Source organism: Perna viridis, chromosome 9 (assembly GCF_037379345.1).
Source record: "Perna viridis isolate PV_CMFRI_1.1 ecotype Kerala chromosome 9, ASM3737934v1, whole genome shotgun sequence".
Classification (NCBI taxonomy): Eukaryota; Metazoa; Mollusca; class Bivalvia; order Mytilida; family Mytilidae; genus Perna; species Perna viridis.
Genome location: NC_142453.1, coordinates 7,186,510 through 7,204,247, shown reverse-complemented (window position 1 = coordinate 7,204,247; position 17,738 = coordinate 7,186,510).

The following is a 17,738-nucleotide window of genomic DNA, read 5'->3' as shown; positions in this document are numbered from 1 at the left end:
CTTTAGCTCCTATTTGGTCCACAGGAATTGTTAGAATTAAAACAGATGCCTGCCTACCGTTTTCAACCAATCGCAAGCTTCCCGATATCCCATTGCCATGTTTTTCGTACCCCAGTCACCGATTTCCTATTCATGTTCAGCGTCATTCTTCACACAAGAAAGGTTTATAAAGAGTAATCAAGGGAACCAAGGTTATAGCGGTAATAAAAAGAATGTATTCCAGGGACAAAGACCAGACATGGAAAACAGACATACACAACAAAGAACATAAAGTAACTAAAATCATACATACAAAATGTGAAAAAGTAACGAACTGAACTATTTCTTTCCGACATAAAATACTGCGAAAAATCAAACAAAACACAAAACGGAAAAGAAAAACATGACACGAAATCTTTTGGTGCTTAAGATAATGTATAATTTTATAACACCATAAAGAAAAAAAAGAAAAAAGTTCTATAAACACAAGTTTACTTGTACATGTACATCAATGAAAATTATTTGGACTTCGAGCGAACCCCTCATCACCCTATCTTACGTCACATACTTAGCAGTGAAGCATTTACTACCATTTTATAACTATTTTGCATGAAAAGATCTAAGACTGATCCAATGACAACCAGGTAACCGCACGACCATGCCAGTTGGATTTTAAAGGAGAGTTTTGCTTTTATCAATCATTAAATATTCTAAAACATCGGCTCATATGGCTGTATGTTGACTTGCTTGTCGTTTCCATATTCAAATTGACATACCTAATATAGATTGGTTAATAATTGGCCAATCTTTTTACTGCCTTAAATCCTCAACAGAATAGAATTTATGCAATGATTATTTTGCTTTACAATATATTCATTTACTAAAATATCATGAATTCACAACATTGTATACGACTCGCTATTTTTTGCTATTGGAAATCGTGTGGGACCGGAAATGATGCGTGGTAATAAAAGTGTTAATAGTGATATTCAATGCCAAATCAAATATAAAGATTACATCATACCATTAATATGGATATAATCAATTAGTCGTCTGATGACCATTTACAGATTATTATTTACAAATATTTTAACAACTTCCGTTACATTCAGTCGTACAATTATACAGTTAGATGGATCACAGTTCACAAACATGCAATTTGTTAATCTATCCTTATAAACAGTTATACCCATACATTGTAATTTTGATCCCAAACACTTTCCTTTCCCAAGCAATATCCAATCGAACCGATTATTTTTCATTATTATTCAGTCACCTCAATTTGATTTACCAATATAAAGTTTTTTCCCACAGATAAGGAATTATATCTTAGTTAAATTTCACATCTTTACGTCCCGGTGAACTTGAGACTTATCGGTTTTATATCACGCAGAATGTGACAGGTGTCGCTTGTATATTAGAAAATGCATACTCACCCAGAGCATCTGCATTTAAATAATCTTTTTAAAAAAGAAAGTTCAAATATTTCATGACAGAGAAAACTTTTGGTGTTAAAACTTCTTTCAATGGATAATCTAATTATCTTTTCAGAGTTTTCAGGGTTTTTATATAAAAAAGGGCTTTGTAAGGATTGAGCGCTATTTTTTGGGCAATGCATGTAATCATTTTACATATACGTTATATTAATTAATTGTTCTAGTTAAAATATAAACAAATCCAGATCGTTTTTCATACGATGATCATCGAAAGCACTTGACATCAAACGGAACCAGCATTTCATGCTTTTATATTGCTTTGACTGAGGTCAATAAAAAGTAAATAATATTGACCAATAAATTGGTGCGATTGTACAAGTATTTACATTCGGAACAAACAATGCTTTATGTTCTACATTTGCTATATTTTCAATGGACTACAGTCGTTTCTGTATTTAAATCTATACTTTTGAATAAATCACACTTGAACATCCCACTAAAATCAATCAAATCAAACCAAATCATGATCGATAACTCATACAAAGTGTTCATTTGATGTACTATTTATATAAATTTTATCTCATAACCGAAACATCCAAATAAAAAAAATTAAGATAGTAAAATATAAGTAAATCTCGTAGGTTTTTGACATGCATGAATCATGTACCTCCTGTCTGATTTCTATAAAGACTGCTAATGAAGCAGTATATTAATTTTTTGTAACTTTTTTCGGCTTACCAAATAAAATACTCAATGACAAATGGTGTGAAGAGAATGACTTAACCCACACAGAAAAAACATTTATGAACCGTGAAATTATAGGAACGTCACAAAGTGTAATATCGTTTTATGCTACTTTCATAATTTTTTAACAAAATATGGCGGTTTCCAAGTGCTTTTCGATAGAGTGAAATGGGTCACACGATTCAATGAATTGAGTATTTTGTCTTGTTAAAAAAAAGGCTTTTTATGGTTTTTGTTGAAGCATGTAGCCAAAATCTTTTGCAAAAATGTAATGAAATCAAACAAACAGGCATATAAATGAGAAAGCTAACAAATTGAGGAAAAACAAAACAAAACAAACAAACAAAGAAATAATAACAAATAGATTTACACAGAAAGAGTACATGTTGATATACTGTTATGTTGGTATTTAAAATTTCCTGAACTATTTCAAATTTTATCAAGTTGTCGACATCAGTATTAATTAAAATTAAGTAATAAAAATACAAATTTTTACTGAAAATAACTGAAATCTTACTTGAAAGAAGCCGCCCACGTAGACACCAGGCAGATCCTATAATATTATTGGCACAAGGTAAATTTTACCCCATCAATTGTTTTTTTTATTTTAAATGTAATGTTTAACTCATTATTAAGTCAGGAGGAACAGGGATGTTTCTGTATCACATGTGAATAATGTAGATTATATATTCAAAGTTCACACGAAGATCAATCAAATTGAACAGATCAATTAGATACTGTCATTTATCTTCAATTTTATAGCACTTTCGAAAAAATCCATGTAAATTATTTCATTCTCATCATTTCCGGAAATTGCAAAATAACATTCATTTTTCAGAATACGTGAGTTTTTGCCTCTCAAATGAATAAAACAATTTACATGTGGACTCCCCAGTCTGAGTCATCAATAGACACTTTTTTAAAAGTAAAAGATAAATGATCAGATAAACTTATTAACTTGGTTATAAACATTTGTGTAGATTGCAAAAAATCTGAAATCTCGAACTCGTACCGCTGTGACATCTATGGCAACACTGCCTGCACTAAGTCCAGCGCCCTAGACCATCATTAATTTGATCCTCTATCCTACATAATAACACCTAGATGAACTGTCCCGTACTACAATACATCGTGTACTTAGTTAGAGCCCTAGATTAATCCTACGAGGAGGAATGACCCGGTCAGCGAAAGCTATATTTTTATATAGCCTAGCTGGCCGAGTGGTCTAGGGCGCTGGACTTAGTGCAAGCGGTGTTGCCATAGATGTCACAGCGGTACGAGTTCGAGTCCCGTGGAAGGAACGACCAAAACTTTGCTTCGTAAATTTGCCAGCTCTAACATTGTTGGGAATTTTTCAGACCCTTCTATAAGTTTACGTTGTCTTCCCTGTATCAATTTGATCCGATGGAGCAGTGTAGCGAATAGAGTCGTCACATTCTGAGACGTTATATATATATATATATATATATATATATATAAAGGTCTGAAAAATTATATAAGAATATATATATATTAAAGCAAATTACATCAAAATACTGAATTATTAATAGTCTAAACAGAATTCATTGCAGTAGAAAAAATATGTTTGGTTTTAATGAAAAAGGTCAGAAGTTTAAAATTCGTAGAAAGAAATAGCATTCTTATGAGCTAAATATAGTTCAAGATGCCGTTCTGTAACATACTTGTTATGTACAACACAAACAAAAACAACACACAACAAAATAAACACACACACACACACGAAATAGAAAAAAAATAAAATAATGATAAATAAAAAAAAAACAAGCAAAAAAGAAAAAAAGTCAAAGAGTAATTAAGGGAACCAAATTCCAGCGGAATGCAAAAGAATGTAACCAGACATGGAAAACAGAAACATACAACAAAGAACATAAATAACAAAAATAATACATACAAAGTAACAAAAGTGAATGAACAACTCGGACTCCACGAAAAAGTGGGAGCATGACCTGGTGCACCGTTAGGGTAAGTGCCTTCTTATATCGTTATATCGAAATCCGTGTCATTTTTCCGGTGACCATCCTTTAAAAAATCGCGTATTAAAGGAGTGTAATTTCACTTTATAACATGCAGTTTATCAAATATTTAAAATAATTATTCTTTAATTTAAGCTTGGTTGACAAAAACTGGTACGGTGGACTTTTTTTTTCAAAATTGTTTTTTTCGCAAAAATAAAAAAATTCTATAAATTCGTCAGGGATGACAGTTGTCAGATGACTCCTTGTAAGAGTTATTGCCCTTGAAAGGGGAAACATGATAGTTTTCAGTGAATATATTGAAAACTATGAATTTTATTCGACAAAAATATGTTTATAAGAAATTGTTACAGTGGATGCCAAATCCAAATATGGGTTTATCGCAATATCGTCCGTCTTTTTGAAAACAAAACATAATATTTCGCAGCAAACATTGTGAAATGTATCAACCACAACTCGTCATGTTTTCTGCCAAACATAGAAATTACTGACATTAAAGTTGTAATTCAAAGGCAAAACGTAGATTCGAGTGCATCTTTAAAGCTCGAATGCTTAACAATAGATTTTCTGTATTTTGGCAACATTTATTATTTCGTGTTCATGATTTACACAACTGTCTTTCCTAAATTAGTTTTGTAGCTACCTGTTACCCTATTTCTTCAAATTCCCTAAAATATAAGAAAATATAAATATTGTTGTTTGATATAGCGTATGACAGATGTCAATTACAGCAAAACACAGAATATTTTTTTCGGAATTCATGAATAACACAATTTTTGGCAGTTATTCAAAAAATAATATCTGTTTTCACACCATTTCAAGATGTGTGTATGACATCTAAACATTTTCTCCTATTTTCTGTCCCTCCATCATTGTGACAGAAAACGCAGTTGTTTATTTTCACTAACCGAAAGGTGACAATATAATGGCATAATTTGATGAAAATTTCGCCAAAACACCTTTCTTAGTTCAAATTTCAATTTGTAGTTTCTATGACAAAAGAAAAAAAAATGTGTCGGTGAACAAAACACGAAGTACTAGTTCTGTTTATTTAATATCAAATCGATTATTCCTATCCCCAGCTGGGCTTAACAATTTTCAAGTTTCGTTGTTTACTATGATTTCAAACGTAGTCTTACCATGTTTTTCAATAAAACAAATTATATGTTCAGATGAAAAAAATATGTGTTCGTTAGGATCATCCGACATGCAATTCTAGTATGACTTTTACTACATGACATTTAATCATTCTAGACTAATATCTTATGATGAACATGATATTATTAAGTCAGTGATTCCGGGAGACAAAAGACAAAACGAGCTAGATTAGTCCGTAAAAAATTTCTGATTGACCGAAACCTATAACAGGGCCAATATGAAATTACGTATTTATTGACAATTTTATTCACCAACTCAACCACAGTTGTTTTCGTGTTTTACCAAGAACATATAAAGACAAAATCACCGCATATAATGGTAAACCCACCGAACATAAAGGTAAAACCACCGCATGTCATGATAAAACCACTACATATAAAGAAAATACAATCGTATATGAATAAGAAAATATCGAATATAAAGAAAACAGCACCGCGTATAAATATAATTGACCAAATAAGACAGTTATGGCGTTCCATAGAAACCAGCCTACTACGACCTGCTACAGGAATGTACAGTACATGATGAACTTAGGGAACTTAGCTTAAAAAATGTATTTTTAACTTAGTGGAACCAGTCTACAGAAAAATCAATCAGAATTACTCGGCCTTTTCCGCTACACGGTTTTGATAAATTTAGATTGATCAGAATTGTAAGGCCTGAGAGCATCAATTATCTTACACTACCGCAGTAAAAATGTCCCATTGGCATACCCCATTGAGGTTATTGGCCCTGGTTGGATCCATATTGGCCCGTATAGATGCCCGGTTTGAATTCATATCAATTGGTCAGTTTTTGACATATTTTAACGTATTTTGGGTAGTTGCTTAATGAAATTTTATATAGACACTACTATTACAATAGAAGAATGCAGATACATGAGAGAAAACGGAATAATGAGAGAAAATTATGTAAAGGATTTCTTAAATAATATTATTTGAAGTCATGTAACAAAATGAACTTCAACCACAAAAATGCATTTTTTGGGGTAGTGACCTTTGATGTATGATATAGCCGTATGCTATTTATGACGATTTTAATTTTTCGTGGTCTTCGTGACCGGGCTAAATTGACATGTAAACATTAACATACAACCGTCAATTATCAGAGCTTTGGGTGCAAATAATGAGACTGCTCTTACTGTAAAACGGTTAAGTTTGATACCAGGTGTAATAAAGTGCTGGGGGAGCAAGATTTATTTACCCTCCAAGGGCACCTGATTCCACTCCCGGATTTTTGCGGGTGTGCACATTGCTTGTGCTTTAGATTTCTAGTGTAACGTGTTGTTTTTCTTATCTTTAGTTTGCATATGCAATCTATTTTATTCAGTTTGCTATTTTGTGTATATAGATCGTCTCGTGTTTGTTTCCAGTTTTCACATTTTGGCCATGTATTTGGACTTTGACGTATTCGAATTGTCCCATTCTCCACGCCTCTGTATTTTTTTATAAATTATGGGGAAATCAGACGATTTATACATGAGCAAAAAAAGGTAATGTTACGCTCATGATGTAGTAAAAATAGGTCATATGTGTTCAAAGTTTTATGCTATAAAAAGATGTTGACCTTATATTGACATTAACTGAAAATTTAAGTTTTGACAAAAATCAGACAGAAAGGTATTCATGCATGTCAAAAACGCATCGCATTCAGTTTTATTCATTTTTTTAGAAACAGTTACTGATCACATAACCAGTTTTACCTTTTCATTTAGAGGTTACGCTTTTGAGATAAATTACTTAGATTGTACATGAAATTAGCACACTGCAAGAGTTATTGTTCTTGATTTGTCTATTGTCACAAAACTATAGAATTTTGTTCCGTGGGTTTTTTCTACACCATGTATCCCCTCACCATACGCAGTGTCTGAATTTTATATGGACTGGTACTTAACAACAATGAAGTAGCTCTTTAAAATACAAAAAAAAAAAATACCAATCATATTTACTGCAAATTTCTCTACAACTGATTTAATGAATAACCTCTCATCAGCAGCAGCTTAATTATTAAGAATCAAATATTTAGGAATCTAAATCCAAAACTGAAGTAGCCTTCTAGATAAGAATCATGCAAAATGTGATTCATAGTTGTAAAGCTTGCAATTTTTTTAAAAATATTTTTTTAAAAATGTTACAGTAAACAGAAATTAGCATGTCGCTTTTCATATTACCCATGTCCTAAGGAGATAAAAATTATATAGAATGTACTGTAGAATTCAAAATTAAGGGAGGTAACTGACACTAAAATACAATAGAAACTGTTGGACTTTCAATATGGATTATCTCATAAGAGCAGACAGCTTGGAATGAACAATTATACGTTTCATCATTTAAACCTATGAAGCAAATTTATAAGAAAAATAAAAATGTGCAGCCTTTTTTGGGGTGTATCACATATTACATAATTTGCATGATTCTTACAAAGACTGATAAAAAGAAGTACTAAAAACCAAAATCAAAATCAGCTGAACTGATTGAATTCGTATGTGGAGACCAATATAGCTACTGAGTTAAAACTCTTTGTAACTTAAGCGTGATATTCAATAGATTGTATTTCGATAAATTAAACATATAATTACAGTTTGCCTGTCCATTACAACCTTCATGATGTAGTTCACATGATAGGCGGTAATTGAAAAGGTACTACTCGTCTTTCAATGATTAAAATTATTAATTATGATTTTACATGTAAACAAGCAGACATTAATTTTGTGATAAAAGTCGCTTTATTCATCAAATATTTAACCAACACCAAGTATTCTTATGATTTTTTTTTATTTCTCTGTTGAGTTTGATACCGCATGCATTTTACCAAGTATTTTACATTTAAGGATTGGCTATGATAAAAAATTGGTCTATTGAAAAATAACATAAATTTTCCATGTGCATATTTCGTTTATTGCACTTCGCAATTTTTTAGCATAGCCAATTCTTATAAATTAATTTTAAAACATATTTTTATCTTTAAACATGAAAAAAGTAGCTCTGAATTTAACTAAATAGGGGCGTGTCAATATTTTTTAATCCATTGAAATATAAAAAAATGCTTTAACCAATCAGATTACAGTATTTATCTCAAATTAATATATATGTTTTTATTAATTGATTACATATACTGTTAATAATTTCTGTTGTAGATTATCTCTGATTTGTCTTAGGTTCTCGAACAATATCACTAGTCGCACAGTCTCATGAATTAGTTCGTGTGATATTGGGCAGAAAAGAAAAGCGCTTTTAATATACAAATGTATGACCCATATAATGGAACAAACCAAATCAATCTGTCAATTAGGACATAATTGCGACGGAATTCTGATAGCCATAATGATGGACGGACAGATGAACGGGGTTGTTCTGATATTCCAGCCTCTAAATGCGGGGATATCATTATGGTATTTTTCTACTTAAAAATGTATTCGATCGATTCAATAAATGAACAGATAATTTGACTTTAAACGATTACACAGATATATTTTACGGTACACCTAAGAGTCATAATCGGAAACGCGACAGTGAATCCTTTTATTACAATAAGACTGTAGATGATAAAAAGTACAGGTAAATCTAAGAATATGGCAATTTGATTTCGTATTCGTGCCGTTCATTTTTCATTGTTTTCCTGTTTTTTCTAGGAAATGTCGTTTTACTTTCCTAACTTTTTTTTCTGTGGACGATTTTTTCCTCGTCCGTATATTTTGTATTAATACGCCATATTGATAAAATTTGTCAGCAGTTGGATAATTAAAATGAGACGTCAATAGCCAAAAGTATGGTCTGAACGTGAACATTGAAATCAAAGACGATCTACATACACAATTTAGCGAATAGAATCAAATAAATTACATATGAAGACTGTATATTCAGAAACCAAGACGTTAAACCAAAACACAATAGCATTAACAATATGAACTCCCATAAAAAAAAAAAAAAATTGAGTTACATTAAATGCTCTGGAGAGGTAAGAACGTCTGCTCCATCAGCGACAACAATCCTATTGCAAGTGAGTATAATCTGGTAAAAATCTAGAAACAAATAATAAAGAAGAGTAAATGTGAACACATGACTTTTGACCAAACTTGATGTTGTTGAGTTTCTTTACCAAGAACCGACAAAATTTGCAGGAATGTAATCTCAAAAAGCGCTGTTTTCAGCCTTAAAAAGATAAGAGGTGAACATTTGTCTAAGAATAAGTTACATTGATTTTAGCTACTGTCAATAAAATTCTAAGGGGTCCATGGATAATTATTTTTAATCTTAAAAGTTCTAATGAACTAATCGTCAGGCTAAAATAATAAAACAGCTTAAACAATTTTGATAGAACAGCTTATTATTCATTACTGCAGAATAGCCATACGTTTTTGTGGAGTTAAAATTTTCTATGAATTATTTCAGAAATAAACAATTCAACGGTATTTAACTCTTTAAATTGTGCAGTTTTCAACACTTTCCTTAAAAATATTCCCAATGTCATAGGCGTCAAAAAATCTAATTGTGGCTCCAATCTCGGTGTGAATATCCTGTCTGAACACACAGACTGCTTAAAATCAGGTAAACGGACAATGTTAATCTGCCTGACTACTAAAACAACTTACACTGTACTACACACACCTTCGATGCACTTTCTGAATCAGTCAAAGGCTTTCCTTCGATAATACACAGACAATTTGATGGTAGTGTTCTTAATTGAGATGACATCTCTCTGTTTGAGTCAGTTTTATAAAGACTTTTAATTGATTATAAACCTATCTCTTTTGATGTGTTTGTTCTTTCCCTTCTAATGAAAGCTTTGTCCAAGAGTCTTATCCGCCTTTTCGAGGAATCGAAACGGAAATACCATGTATCTTTCCATTAGATGGGGATAGGAATTTTTTTTATCAAAATGTTAACAAATGCTGTATGTGGCTGGTTGAAAGTGATATAAGCGAAGGGACTGAGTGAATTTGGTCTTTTGTGACAGAACATACAGATATCAAGGAATAAGATAAATACAATATAAATATGAGGAAAAGAATCAAAGAGGAGGAAATCTGCTCGGGAAAGATGACTGAAAGAAAAAGTAAACATGTAGCCGACATTATTGTCCAAGGTATGGAATATCCTAATTTTATTGAGCTTCTTGCCTTTGAAAAAAACAGCTGTAACTCTTATTTTCGCTTGTTTGAAATATGAATTGAATCCAAAAGAATAATGTGAATTGAACATACCAATAACAATTTATATGACTATCAAAAACAATTTAATTGAATACCAACTGCAAAAATAATCATTAATTATAATTTAATTTAACACCAATCAAATACCAATTGAATATTGATTGAATACAATTGAATCTTAATAGAATATAACATTAATTGATTAAAAGAAAAAAATAAACCATAAACCATTTATTAATGACTATATGTAGACACCTAATGATGTCTATATTATTTGGACCAGATGCTTTGTGATGCCGTTCGGGATATATCTAGATCGGTAACGCTCGTTCTGGTCCCGTTTTCAGTCATGAATGAGATATGGGTCCTGTTTCATATCAAATCTAAATATAAGATTATTATCATTTTGATATTGCAATTGGACTATATGCACCAACAAAATCAAGGAAAAAGACAATGTTTTCCATGTATGTCATATTGGTGCATTGAGTTACCATTTCATTGAAACGCATTGAAAATGAACATTTCAAAGGCAGATAACTCTGTCAATAATTTTAACATTCTACTGAAAAAATTCTAAGCAAAGCCAGTAATGCAGATATCAATATTAGTCTTATTGAATAGAAAAAAAAGTATCCTTGAGAGATATTACATTGTCAGATCGGTGAGGTTTTGAGTTTCATTATTCTTATTTTTCCCCATTGGCCTCATTCTTACAAACACTTAACAAGTTATGATTTAGGCTAAATGTCAGTTTTAGCTAACGCGGTTATATACCTTGTAGACTCACAAAAACTCCTTCTGCAAATCATATTTATGCTTTACATATTTCTGTTTTTAAACAACCATCCAAACGACATCATATTTTAACATTACCTTTTTCAATTGTTTCAAATTCACGGCTCTGTCGACCAAAATGTACCGTATCTGTGCATATTATATGACGGAGTTTACATCGTATTTTAAGTATTTTTTGTGAGCATTTTTAAGGCATATTTGTTATCTCGAGGACAAAAAGCTGGAAAGCTATTGTGCCACCTCTAAATATCAAATCGATCATTTGTCAAAACTGCTTATTCTTATCAAAATGCGCAAAGACAATGTTGAAATTTAAGGAACATACTGAACTGGTTGATAACAAGAATATAAACAAATATAAACAAAAATTGAATACGAAAAATGCTTTAAAGGGTCTCAAAGTTCAAATTCCCCCCGACACGTCATTTACGATATCCTCCTTTTACCGTTGTCAATTGATGAAATCGATAAAGACAGTGTCATGTGTGGAAGTCGATCAATGAACATGCATGAAATATACATTGTACTTAGGCGAGATAGGGTATCCGATAGAAGAGAAGTATTTTCATCGCAGAATTATGTATTAAGCATTGTTATCGTTTCATATTTAAAAAAAATAATTGTAAGTTTAGAATAGAAAGCAGTCATATAATTCATTTAAACAAAGTAAGGATGTATTTTAAAAGGTCATAGATCTTTTCCAAGTAAGGACGTTCTACTTGTGTTTGTTTGTATATAACATTACTGATTTTTACATATGGTTTTGGGATACAATAATAACAAACGTCCAATATTTGAATAAACATGTTGATACTTTTTCTTTCTTTTTTTCTTATGTTTGGGCAAAAACTGCAAATAACAATGTGTTTCGCAGGCGAGTAACTTTTAGGACTTAACATCATAAAGTTCTGATAATTTTTTGAGTGAATCCTTAAAAAAAATCCTTTGAAGTCGCGTAAAATAAATAGAATCATTTATTACCTTATTTTCTTCAGTCTTTTGTCTCAAAGTCTCAAATGTTTATTATTGGTAATTGTTTCAACTGGTACACCTGGTCCATGCTCCCAGTTTTTAGTACAGTCCGGGTTGCTCATTTATTTTTGTTACTTTGAATGCATTATTTTTGGTTATTTTATGTTTCAGAGGGTGAAAATATCCCAAGTCTCATTTTGTATAAAGGTATTTTCTTAAATCACAGTAATAACGGAATTGAACAAAATAAAACAGAGTTGAACTTTTGACTTACGGCTTCGATAAAAATATATTTTGGTCCGAATCTAATGAAACAAGTAATTGAGAGAAATTGTGGGGTTTCTAAATATGGTTATTTTAGAAATAAATTCCATTGTTCAATTTGGAAAATAGTCACGTGTAATTGACAGTACTTCGTAAAGTTTTGCCATATCAATATGTACTGATAGCTTATAAAAAGACTAATTTAGAATAACGTTTCCTTTACAAACCGATATTCTAATAACGTCTCATAAACTATAAATAATATATCAACCAGAAACTGTATGATATCAATGCTTTTTCAAATTTAGCAATGACGAATATCTGTACATTATTTAATATTTAATTTCTATCCTATTTCAAACGTCAAATTCCATATTTACGCAAATGATAATTTTTTTTAATTTCAAGATCATGTATTAAGACGTGTATATTTAAATCAAATGTCATACAGGTGGACCACTGAGTTTGCTCTGTATATCTAATTGTCTAGAAATTAGAATTTGGTAAACATAGAATAAAGTAATAACCAATTATTAGTATTGCAAATTTTGATCAAACTCATAGGAACATTCAAATCCTAGGATTAATTGAAAGAGTAATCAAGGGAACCAAGGTTATAGCGGTAATCAAAAGAATGTAATCCAGGGACAAAGACCAGACATGAAAAACAGACATACACAACAAAGAACATAAAGTAACTAAAATCATACATACAAAGTAACAAAAGTAAATGAGCAACTCGGACTCCACTAAAAACTGGGAGCATGGACCAGGTGCACCGGTAGGGTAAGCGTCCTCAAAAGTACACTCAAAACCGAAACCATCGAAATAGGAAGCCAAACCCATTACATGTACCAAGAGTTTCTACCTTGTACAATACAATGTGCGATGTTTATTTCATATGAGCTCCAACCATACTTCGCAGAATGATATACACAGAAATGACAAATCTTTTTGCGAGCTTTGGTGGGGATTCTTGCTGGTCGAAAGAAAGAATGTATTTGTAAATTGGCTTATTCATTTTTATGTTTTCATAACTTTGTTTAGGTGAATAGTAGGAAGACAGGGTATTGATTTTTTAAAAGTTTAATGCACCGGAATATAATACGGCTAAATTATATATCGACGGAAAGCTCATTTCAAACACCTATCGGAATATCGATGTCGTACGCATCGATTGCTGTCACATCTCCAACGAAATGGCGTCAAAGGTCAGTAATGATTTTTAGGAAAAAATGTTGTATCATTTTTGTATGACTTACTGACCTTTACTGGTAAGAAAAAATCCAAATTTTTCCACAGATCAGACTCAGATCAAATTCCATCTCATACAAGAATCAATGCTATATTAAAGAAAAAAAAAAAGAAAATAGTGCCGTCTGCAGCCGTTTTTGGTACACATGCCAAAAACTTTCAAATTTTAGCAGTCCGAAATGAAAGACCGACCTTGCATTTTGAGGTCTCAAAATGTAAAATTAGAAAGTAAATATTAGCAAAAAAAACCCCAAAAAAACCAAACAAACCCCCCCCCCCCCAAAAAAAAAAAAAAAAAAAAAAAAAACAAAAAAAAAAAAAAAATAAAACATAACAAAACAAAAAAAAAAAACCAAAAAACAGAAAAGAAAAAACAAAAAAACTTTCGGAAATTTTTTTAAAAATATTTTACATTTACAGTAAAATATCGATTTTTCTATTTAAACAGCAGCAATGAAAGTCAATTCTCCACTAGTTCAATTACAACTTCCCATTTTAATCCATTTTGTGAATATTTCGTATATTTGCAAATATTATCATATAATACTTAACAAAATTGTTAAGTACGACTAAGTTTTACATAAACATCTCAGTTCTTGACATAATTTGCGATAAACATGGAATACTATTAACTCAAAAGAACACCAATTAACCTGTCTATAATTGTTGTTGCCCTGACTACAACGAAACCATCAATTTGTTGAGAAACGGAAGGCGTGTATTAAGTCTGGAAAAAGACAATACCAATAATGCAATTAATGCAATTCTAAGAAAATAACAGAATCAACCCTTCGTTATTGGCCAAAGTCAATTTTATTGCACATAACGAAACATTCCATTATTGTATCCTAATTTGGTCTTTTTTTAACTCCATATCGCCGATATTCGTCTTAAACATGCCAGTGCATTCCAAAAAAAAAAAAAAAAAAAAAAAAAAAAGAGAGAAAGTAACAAAAAAGACAGACATTTATTTTATTGTATAGTGGTACAAGGTTTTTGGAAGGTCCTGGAATGCAAACCCCCCCCCCCCAAAAAAAAAAAAAAAAAAAAAACCAAAAAAAAACCAAAAACAAAAACAAAAAAAAACAGAAAGCAAAAAAAAAAAAAATGCACACCCAAGACACTGTTTCTGACTAATTAAGCTTATAAGCACTGATTTGGAACACATGCCTATTACTGATAGTAAACCAAATGTCGAAGGAATTGTTTCTAAAGAGAGTTAAGCTGTTGTACATTTAAAAAGAGTAAAAGCATTGAACATTCCGGCAGAAAATCCAGTATCTTTCACTGAGACATGTTATGAGTATACAGTCTGTGATAGGATACAGGGATAGCTTTCGATTTGAAGCCTGTCAGATTATGTGAAAATCTGGGCGAAAAAGAGAGGATATTTTAATTTCACCGCACCGGCCTCTTGGTTGAATACCATGGACGTTAGCGTTTTGTTCTATCGTTCGTCTACCAACCTCAGATATTTCATATTGGAATAGTTTGCAGGTTGTTTTAAGTTTTTCGTTTTAAATGAACTAAAACGAATTAAGGGATTTCGGGGAGGCTTTGGTGTTTGTGAAGACATCCAAATTATACATAATCAATATACAAATAGATATGAATACATGGGTGTGAGTTTACATGATAAACATTAATATTTGAATGTTGTCAATCAAACTCCTTGCTATTTTGCTCACCATGTTTAGTTTATGGTCCCTTTGAGTCTTATGGTAAAACATGCCTTTTGCAGCATGCAGCCATAAATGAAACAACAATATTACGATTTCATCCGACATAGGTCTGAAAATCATTAGTATGGATCTTGATTGTTTTGTGAAGCGTCCGTTCTCTGAGGTATATCACGATCAGTTACTGCATGCATAAATGGCAGAGAATTTTTTAATTGCCAAGATTTCTTTTTTTTATCAAAAATTATAGCTTTGTGGAGGGATGTGACGAGCAACTTTTTAGGCGATAGGTCTCATTTTGCAACCTGTGTTCATATGTATATTTTAAACGCATACGTAATTAAACGTAATTAAATGCAATTAAAACGTATCATGCTCAGATTTGACCCGAGTCATATAAATCTCACTTGATAAAAATGTGTGGATATAAAAATAAGACAAAAATACTAAAATATGTCGAAGTTTTATTGCAACCTAAACAAAACAAACCCAGCAGAATTAATAGAACACAACATATCATTGGCAAAAACGCAAGAACACAAGAGTATAATTTTGACTAAGCGTTATAGTTACTGACTGCCCACAATAAGCGGTAGATTATACACCGAGCACGTGAAATTCCGCATTTATGATTAAAATTAGCACACAAAAAACAGTCTGCTAAACTTGTCAACATGTTCTGCATGACAGTATTTTATTCAAAATTACATCTTCATGTAATCCTTAATGATTACTTTGAAAAGCACTTAGATCATTAACATTTTTTTCATGTTTTCATAATCCAAATTGACTTTTTAACAGCCTATATTTGTAGAAGAAAACAGGGCGCCCTCACAGAATGCAAAATTATACAAATTGTGACCACAGTACGTTTGTACGACAATTTTAATTTCAAAATAAAATGATTTTCCTAAAATGTAATACCAATTATAGCCGTATAATATTTCGTTGCATTAAATTGCGTTATTTGAAGACTTTTGAAACCTCTGATATTCTACTAGAAAGGTAAATAGAAAATACCAAAGTGTCGGTGAAAATTTGGGGAAATTACAAACTTGTTAATCTATGGGAATAAACAATAATACATTGATATGGACCATCACCAAATAAGACAAAAAGTAAAAACACACACAGAGCACGAACATTTCAAATAATAGAATGTGAACTCCGGTGTTTCGTAATGACGTAAGACTAAGCATTGTCTGCAAGCTCCACGCTACGACATTCGTTCGTTTCCTCCTTTATTTACACCTACAAGCAGGCCTTTCAAAATTCTCGACCATTATTTTAGTCAAAAGTCCTTTCAAAGTCGGATGACGTAGCGCAAAATCATTTATTTTCTTTTTCGATTTTTCAAGATATTTTAAAATACGAAACATACCTCTACGTTTTTTAAGCATTTCATCAAAAGAGAAACATCGTAAAATTTGAACATGGGAAGACGGGAAAAATAGAAAATGCAAAATTATAAACGGATTTTAACGTTTACTAGCTCTTTAACTGTTGATAAAACAGTTTAAAGGATTGAATATTCATTCTACTTAAATAAAAATGTATACCAGAAAACTGACACACTTTCTCCTGATTCACACATAGTCTTAGATTTATAAATAAATCGATACATGAAATGTGAAAGTTTACCTTTACGACAAATTGACACTAACTGGATTTCAATTAGTAATTGCAACATGATGGGTGGCACTGGCACAGGAAAACCTGCTTCCCTTTTTTTCATGTTTGTATTGCGAGTGTTTTGGACATTTCCCCTTTTCCTCGGTTTTCTATTTAATATTGGCTAAAAATATATACCGAAAAGTCAGCACTTAGATGATTCAAATACATCAAAATCCAAAACATGCCCTTAACCTGAACAAAAGACACAAAGACGATCCATTTACAAATTGCAGCCAAACAAAACATTTTGCACATAAAAACTGAAAATATGGAAAATCTGATGTCACACAAAAAAAACTAAATCACTAGCATTGTAATTTACCACAAAAAACCGGAAGGGTAAGCATGTCCTGCTCCACCAGCGAAACCAGCCATATTGCATATGAGTAATAGAACTTCATTTTGATTCAATTGCATTTTTTAGTTGATTTACCCTTGTTTTCTTCTATTAACTTATTTCTAATGAAAATTTAGCTATTTTGATAATAGTTCAATACCATTAATTTTCAGAATACAAGGAGAAAAAAAATCTATGTATCTTTTAAATGGAAATTGTTTAAATTGAGCACATGACTGAAACTTTTTAAAGCTTCGTTCAATGCATTTGTAATTATCTAAAGAATTTTGTTTCATA